Raw genomic sequence first — 9712 nt, forward strand, 5'->3', positions numbered from 1 at the left:
TTTTTTTTTTGATTTTGTAATGACATGGAGAATGGGGAAATGTAATTGTGTCTGCATGTGTCTATAAGATTTTTAAATGTTTTTAGAAGAAGTCACTTATGCTCATGCATTTTTTATTAAAATACTGTAATATTGTGAAATATTATTACAATTTTAAATAAGATTTTTTTCAAGATTCAAGATTTTTAGTAGAGTCAAAAGCTTACAGCACCTTTAATATAGTTTAAAAGGTAATGTATCACTGTCATGTCAAAGCTTAATTTTCAGCAGCATTTACTTCAGTCTTCTGTGTCTCATGATCCTTCAGAAATCATTCTAATATGCGGATTTGTAGCTCAAGAAACATTTAATGTTTTTTTTTTCTCATCAGCGTTCAAACAGTTTTCCTAATATTTTTGTGGTAAACATTATTTGTTTTTCAGAATTGTTTGATGAATGAAAAGTTCAAAAGAACCCAATTTATTTAAAATGTTTGTTTTTTTGTAACAGTTTCTACTGTGTTTTTTGATGTATTTAATGCATCCTTTTCTGAATAAAAAATATAAATTTAATAAAAAAAAAAAATTACTGTAGATATACAATGTTTTAAAACTGGTCAACCATACTGCATGTCTGAGTATTTGGATCTGTATGACAGATATTTAAATATAAAATCTTAAATATTTATCAAATAAGAAGACACCAGCATGCAAAAGTTTGCAGTTTTGTTAGACATAAGAATTAAACAAACCTTCAGTCTTGTAAAAACAAATGGAATGGATTCTGTATTTCATTTTTAGGAGAAACTAGTAACTTTAAAACTCTATTCCAACAATAATACTTTCCTCCAAATAAAATCTGTGCTCCTTTACATTATTAATGTAGGATGTCTGTCCGCAAGGCTGTTGGTGCAGAATAATAAAAAAAAAAATGTCAGGGCTGTTAGACAGAAGTAATTGGTCTTTAATCAGCAATAAAATACACAAAGGTTATAAGCAAAACATATGCATACTGCCAAAAGAGTCCATCAAGAAATGAGATGCAAATGTTTACATGGAGCAAAGGAATAGGATCGCACTCTTGACAGCACATTACATTCAACATGGCACGAGGCTTTGATAATACTTTAACCTCTGTCCTCCATTCGCCCACATATTGTGCAGTAAAAAAGGCAGATAGTAACAAGCTCAACTGATTATAGTCAATTAGTTCTGGTCATTTATAAAAAAAGAGGCCTAACTCCTAAGAGTACTGATTTAGTTCCTGACTCCTTTGCCAGATTTCACCACTCCAACTTCCATAAAACTACTCCAGCCAAGATAATGTCTTTGATCTTTTCCTTTACAATAAATCACAGCCAGTTCATCACTCCAGTAATGTTTTAAGCCTAGCTCCATTTTATGATAAAAGTAGAGGAAGGACAGCCAGTGGTACACTACAGCATTCCATGCACAAGTCATCAATTTACATCAGCCCTCAGGGACCTACAAGAGATGCAGGGAACCTATAAATCATCTGAAGCATGACACTTACAAAAGATTGGGGAAATGCAGCTTACTGCTAGTTAGACTCTATAGGGAAAGTCATGAGGTTTGGGGAAGAGCAATGAATCTGGAAGCGTGCCTTATAGAATTAACCCCACTGCCTTGATGCTACCCAAAGGGACACATGTCAGGGTTATCTAATGTGGTTAACTCTCACTACAAAAGCAGCCGGAGTACGCTTGCAAAGAAAGTATCAGAAGAGGTGAGGCATTCATTTGATAGACATTTATAAAGCTTTACAGTTAGCTACTTCCACCGCTGAGGATTTAAAAGCAAACAAAACAGAGTGGGTGCTCTCAAACAGAAGCCAAAGCAATAAGACTGTATACGCGGCCAGCGAGTGCCAAAACCAACAAAGGTGAGCAGCTTGGCTTAAAATGCACTGCGGAATTAAAACTTTTGGTTCAAACTGAGTGGGAGGAAAATGTGCTTAAAACCATTACATATGATTACACATATATTTAATAAACATTTGCATTAAAAAAAAAAACTACAGTGACAGACAATAAGGTTGAAAACAACTTTCGCAGAAATAAAATCACCTATTTAAGTGCAGAATTTTAGCGGTTTGTTTTATAACCAAAAAAATTATAACCCAAATCTGTCATTTTTGCCTAGTATAACATTTGGGAAAGCAGTCACATTAAACATATTGTGGTTTGAAATGTTTTAGTTCCAAATCTAACTCCTGCCAGCTAAAAATCCAAATTTATATGTTTGCTGAGCACCAGTGCTTCAAATGCTACAAAATGGAGGGTGTTATATGACACTGTCTTGGTTCTTAATCTGAAATTCGTCACAGTGATTGGTGTGATGGGAGTGAGAACATATGAGCCTCTTAGTAATTGAGAAAAGTATAACAGATTTATTTTTTGTGTGGACTGCAGTGTTTGTCTGACCTGAAAAATCAGACCAACTTCTATTATTTATTTTTCAAAGAACATTTTTGGCTTTGCTAGAATAGGAGAGGTAAGTAAATCAGTCACCAGTCTTAACCAGTCTTAACTGTCTCCACTGTGACAGTAGCAGAATTTGGTGATAAAAAGGTAAACAGTATTACTAATATCTGAGTCACAAACAACAAATCTCAAATTTATGCATTTAAAACTGAGGTCAATGTTTAACACTTTCTATTACAAACTTAATGTGCAGAGTCATTTCTAGGATGAAAAACTGTGGTAGCATCAAAATATTGCTTGGTTTGAAAATTTCTTACCATACAAACACCTAAGTGGCAGGTATAATTGCTCGATTATAGTTGAACGCAGAATGAGTTCTACCCTGCCAATGCAGTGCATTTATAAAAAAAAAAAAAAAAAAAGTGTTTCAGACAATTATCTAGAAACCTATGGACAATAACTAAGGAAAAAGATGAGAGGAAGATGCCTTTGCTTTCATCAGAGGTGCTCTTAAAGGGATACTCCACCCCAAGATGAAAAATTTGTCATTAATCACTTACCCTCATGTCGTTCCTAACCAGTAAAAGCTTTGTTCGTCTTCGGAACACAAAGATATTTTGGATGAAAACCGGAAGACCTGTGACTATCCCATAGACTGCCAAGTAAATAACAGTGTCAAGGTCCATAAAAGGTATGAAAGTCGTCGTCATTTTGGGGTGGAGTATCCCTTTAAAGCTTTCAGCTTACTTACAGGAAAGGCCAGCTGTAAATAGCTCTCAGGTTGGAAAGAGACAGATCATGCAGGGCTCTGGTTATCTGCTGATATGCAGGAAGTCTCCTGGTCCACATTCTTACCTGTTTCCCACTGCCACTGCTCTCCAGAGAGATCCCCATCCTGACTTTGATATAGAACATGACAAGCCCTGTGACCTGCTGTAAACTGTTTGTTTGGTCACTTGAGCTAGTACGAAAAGGAAATAAACTTTCAAAGCCAGCATTTGATTTTATAATGTTCATAATGTTAAATATTTCTAAATGTTAAATGTAAAATCATAAACTGTGCAACATACAGTATACTCTGAAATCTGTCTTCAAGTTTGCTACTACGCCACATAAGCTTCAGTGATTTTAGCCATAGTCTACAGCCAAACAATTGATTTGTTCCTGGAATGCTGTCAGGAACATTTCAAAAATAAAGGTGCACACAACTCCTCCAGTTTGCAAGGCTGGATGTGCCATTCCTTGGTAGAATGCCCAACTAGGCCGATAAGACAAGATAAATCCAGGCTAGAACGCCACACACTCCTCTCCCTTCACTGAATGTTAATAAATATTTGGAACAGACACTACTAGTGCACTACTAGTTTTAATTTAGTGTGAAACTCTTAAATATAAAATACAAATTCCCCCAAAATATTGTGTAGTGTTTATTATATCACAAATTCTATTAGATATAATTAAAATCCATTACATTTAAAGGGATATTTAACCTAAAAATGAATACCTTGCTCACCCTCAAATAGTTTCTAAAAGATGGCAGTTTTTTTAAAAATTGCAAAATACATTCTAGTCATGAAACACAAAGGCTACAGTTACTTGTAATGAAATGGGGACCACTTCTTACTTTCACACCCAGTATTATGCATTTTCTTGAGGATGTTTACACTCCTCGACAATCTCTGTGTGTGTGAGCTTATGAATACTGGCCTTTATACCAGTCATGCAGTGGAGCACTGCCAACTCCCACCTTTTAATTTAAGGTGGAGGAAAAAAGAAAACAAAGTATCACATGGTCGTTGTGACTGCAGTGTCCTGTTGCAGTTGGAGGCCATTCAAGTCTTTCTAATTTAAGGCCCTTTGCTTTGAAAATACCTTTATGCTTGTGGTATAACAAATTTTAATACAATCTGCTGAATTTGTCTGGATTTTACTCAAAAACGTCTTAAGGGACTAATTTCTCCTTACATTTGTGTTTGATATGGGGTTGTTGGCTATTCATCAACTATTTTCCTTTTAATAAATATATTGCTTTGTTGAATCCATGACTTTAAAAATTAACCTAAGAATGATGCACGCCTTTACGAAAAAGAAGTTTATTCAAGTTTGGTATTAGTGTACTTCTTTTAAACTAAAATAGGAAAGTATGCTTTTAGTTTACTTTTTATGTACTTCTCAGAAATGGGCTTTATGTACTTCTCATAAATATACTTAAAATTACATTTAAGTATACTTGACTTATACTTACAAAAAGTCTAAATAGATTTGAACTATACTTGTGGTCCTAGAATCCGTGTTTTCATTCTTATACGGTAGAGGGCGCTAGTACACATCTTCTGTACGGAGTTTCCAAAAAAACACAAGTGAATTATAAAAAGAAACAACAGATACTAACACATGTAATCTAACACGATCATCTGACATGAAACAGCATCAAAACTGTAACGGAATGGAATATAATATGACCGGTGAAGAGGTAATAATTACAGTAAAGTGACTCCATCTATGTTTTGATTATCATTCTGAATCCAATTCATAGTCTTTTTTCAGCTTTTTGTTCAAAATGTTATTTCTTTATTTTTTATGAAACTTACCCACATTAAAATGTTTAAAAAAAGAATGCATGAAGCTAGAATAAAATGTTTTTGTTTACAAGCAGATACCCTGTTCTTTCTCTGGATGGTTTGTATGTTCAGATATTCATATAACAAAATATATACAAATTAAAACCTAGAAAGGGACATAGTAGTATACTTAAAGTATGATGTAAAGTTTATTTAAAGAAAACTTATGAGTATACTTGCAGTGTAAAACTACTAAACTAGTAGTTTGCTGAGAGTATACTTCAAAGTGAACAATGTATTTAATTAGTAAACTATCAGTATACCTATAAGTTCACTTTTAGTATAATTGCAGTACAAACTACAAACATACTCAAAAGTGTTGTGTACTCAAAGTTTGCTACTGTTATACTTAAAGAATACTTAAAAGTATAATTTTATATACTAGAAAGTGGGCCAATTTAGTCCCAAGGAGTATTGAAATAGTACACTTACAAGTATACTACTAGTGCACTGATATTTGTATACTTACTACATAAAGTATACTTAAAAATATACTTGAACTTTACTTAAGTATACTTAATTATATAAACTTGAAGTATACTACTTTTTGATAAGGGATGTTTGGCTTCTGTGGGGTTTTAGTGCTTGTTCCTTCATTTACCTTGTGGTTGGTTGTGCTAGTCCAAAACGATAGTAAAGCAAGAGCTGGTGTTGGGAGTGGGGGTGGGTGGAAGTAGAAGGTCGTGGATGGTTTCTCCCCTCATCCACTTGCACAAAGGAGGGCTTTCTTTCCTCATCCCTTTACTTTCTTAACTCATACCACCATTAAACCCCCAGCCCTCCACGGTTCATTGAGAACACAATGAACACCAGTGGAGCACCGCTGCTCTGGTTGGTTTAAAGACACAGCAGGAGCACTGCGAGGCACCAAACCCTTTCCCAGGCTTGATCCCCCTTGAGTCTTTCACCTCTGTGCCATGTCAAAGGAAAAGGGTCTGATCAAAGCTACATCATTCTGGCATTTACAATTAATCATAATCTTTAAATATTTCACTCTCATGTTCTATTAAGACCACATGATGTATGTGTAAAAATATTCATGGTAATTTTGAAACTGAATTTTTTTTTCTTCCTTTCAGATTCTTCTAATGTGTTCCTCTGACCTAATCAGGCAGATATTATTATAACTTTATCCTTATATTTTACCACAAATTAAAATGTGAAATTCTCGTGTCGGAGGTAAGTTTGACCCCGCTAAAACACATTGTGGAAAAATACAATGAAACACCCCAAACAGAACCCTTTTGGGTTTATCGGCTATCAAGATCTTCACAATATGCTTTTAATTTTTATTTACTTCCAGAATCAACGGTTGTAATGTGTATTTATTCTCACAGGATCATTAGAAGGTCATAAGCGTATGCCACGAAATATTGTGAAAATGTTTTGCTTTGCATTTCCAAAATTAATAGCAAACTGTATGCAAAAACATAGTCAAGGTTTGCTTTTCCCACATGAGAACAAAAGCAACAACCAACATTTGTGACCACTAACTGCCTGACTGCTCCTGAGTGCAGATGGTAAACGTTAAAAGCAATGTAGCATTCTCATAAATGAAAGGAGTTGTTTTTCTCACAGTGGTTTTCTATTAAGCCTTCACATGTAAACCATGCAGTGTATGTAACTGGCAATTAAACAGGTTAACGTGATCCTGGTGCATGCGTGTGGTTGGATACAGCACGCATATGTTACAGGTGGCCGTTTTTTTTTTCCCATAGCAGCAATGCTGCGGAGATGAGTATTACCACCATTATGTTTTTCCAGAAATCTTAAAGGAAAATTCTGTCATTAATTACTCACCCTCATGTCGTTCCAAACCCGTAAGACCTTCATTCATCTTCGGAACACAAATTAAGATATTTTTGATGAAATCCGAGAGCTTTTTGACCTTGCATAGACAGCACCACAACTGACACGTTCAAGGCCCAGAAAGGTAGATAAAATAGTCCATGTGACATCAGTTGTTATGTTATGAAGCTATGAGAATACTTTTTGTGCACAAAGAAAACAAAAGTAACCACTTCATTCTTACTCTTCGCTGCGCATTCACAAGAGTACCATGACGCATATCTGTGGTGCTGCTGCCGCAGAATGATGTAGATGTTTCACTGTCAGCCATGAAAGTCATTACTGAAAACAGAAGTACCATACATTACATGTGTTTAAGAAACACTTAAGGCTACTTACCCACTTAAATCATGAGTTAAGGATTATCCTGTGTCTGAGGAGGCACAAAGCAATGTCATGACTGAAAATCCAAGTTAAAGACAGACACAGTGACATAGTGCTAATCTTAGAAGCAACGAAACAAATCCCAGAGACTTTTTTTAATGGGACTGTGTTTTTGTGGGAGTAAAGCTGTCATTGAGCTTGATTGAATGAATGTATTTACAGTATGTTAACTTTTAGAATGTGTGTTGGGACTCAAGCAGTAGGCTGGAGGAAGAACACAGAGCAGTGCACTGGGGTTTAATGCCTCTCGATGACTCCTATTAACCAGCCACAAACATGGGGTTTTGAGTGAAAAATAACAACATACAGGGAACACACACAACTAAACCAAACAAAAAACCATGACCCACTGGTGTTAGGATTGCAGGTCAAGACAAAAAGAATGTAAACACACTTGAACTTCAGAAAAAGCAGATGCAGGGAAAAGAGTCTGCTGTGTAGAATTTGCACCCGTTTGATTAATGAGTTTGTGAAAGTACATTTTAAGGGATAGTGAAATGCCAAAAATAAAATTGTGTCAATTTATTTTCCCATATGTTGTGCCATCTTTTGCACATTCTTTTGAGTTAGATGTTTGTTCATGAATTGAACTGATCGGATTCATGAGTTCACTCATTTGCAATCTCCAATTCACAGCTGACAGGAAGGAAAGATTACATGGTTGGTTTCAAAAATGATCAGTTTTTCTTTTATGCCAAAAATCATTAGGATATTAAATAAACTTCATGTTCCATGGAGATATTTTGTAAATTTTCTACTGTAAATATATCAAAACTTAATTTTTGGTTAGAAATATACATTGCTAAGAACGTAATTAGGACAACTTTTAAAGGTGTTTTTCTCGATATTTAGATTTTTTTGCACCCTCAGATAAATTCAGATGTTCAAATAGTTGTATCTCAGTCAAACATTGCCCTATACTAACAAGCCATACATCAATGGAAAGCTTATTTATTCAGCTTTCATACGATGTATAAATCTCAATTTCAAAAAATTTACCCTTATGACTGGTTTTGAAAGTGAAAGTCGTGACATTTGTCAAGTATGGTAACCCATGCTCGAAATTGGTGCTCTGCTTTTAACCCATCCAAGTGCACACACACAGCAGTGAGAAGTGAACACACCATGAACACACACCTGGAGCAGTTGGGCAGCTATATCCAGCACCTGGGGAGCAACTGGGGGTTCAGTGCCTTGCTCAAGGGCACTTCAACCATGGGTATTGAGGGTGGAAGAGAGTGCTGTTCATTCACTCCCCACCACCTACAACTCCTGCCAGCACCGAGACTCGACCTGCGACCTTCTGGTTACAAGTCCAATTCTCTAACCATTAGGCCACAGCTGCAGCCACAGTTTTGTGGTCCAGGGTCAAATATTTCTTTCTTCTGTGGAACAAAAAAAAAGACATTTTGAAGAATGTTGGTAACCAAACAGTTCTGGACCATAGACTGTATAAAAACATGGACGTAGTGTCTGTAACGTCACCCGTAGATTTGTTTTTAAAGCTTAAATTGGGCACAGCGGGCCGTCGCCATCTTGGCAGCGTGTCAACGCACGTCACTCATGGATAATCGAAAATGGGCAAAGAGGTGGGAACTGGTTGCTGAAAACACGCCCACCTAGCGTGATGGCGGTGACAGCAGCGGCAATCTACCTGTCGCTCAAGTGGCCACACCCTTAATTATGAAGAACTTTAAGGCTTAATATAATTTAAACGGATGAGTTATAAAAAAAATCACCCCCCTCACAGTTGTCATGAAGGCCAAAATTAGCTATATAGACCAAAACCACTTTTTGTACCACACTGTAAACACATTTTTTTCTGCTGTAAAGTTGGTCATTTTAACATGAGGAGTCTATGGGACTATGGGATTAATATGAGGGGGAGTACATTTTTAATTTTTGTATGGACTATCCCTTTAACATTAAAGTCTCTAAATTTACCATACCATAACCCATGTCTTTAGAATTTCTCAGAAATATCTGTGAATCCCTGAGAAGAATGTGTCTACCACAACACCCCCAGTTTGTCACTTATTGTATACCACATCTTTTGTTCACTAATTGCAAATAAACTGTCCCCTCAGGAATTTTAATTTGTTGTACAAAGTCCAGGGACTTAACAGTGCTTTCAGGATCAAAATGTTAGTCGGGAAAGATCCAGCGTTGGCTAAAACAAGTTTAAAGGCAAATTGCAGATTTATGAATATTGAATGGCCAAATAAAATTATTTAGAAAAAGTTTTCGGTAGACAGACATGGATAAAGGGAGATTTAAATCTATCTGATCCAACAGAGTTTGGTAAAAATAAAATGAGTTAAAAAAAAAAACACACCACGCATGCATTCACACACTTTTTCCTCATGTCTGGCCAAGAAGAAAGACCTCACACACTGTCATAACTGAAACACCTACAAGTGGTCATAGTCCTCAACGC

Source organism: Cyprinus carpio, chromosome B20 (genome assembly GCF_018340385.1).
Source record: "Cyprinus carpio isolate SPL01 chromosome B20, ASM1834038v1, whole genome shotgun sequence".
Lineage (NCBI taxonomy): Eukaryota > Metazoa > Chordata > Actinopteri > Cypriniformes > Cyprinidae > Cyprinus > Cyprinus carpio.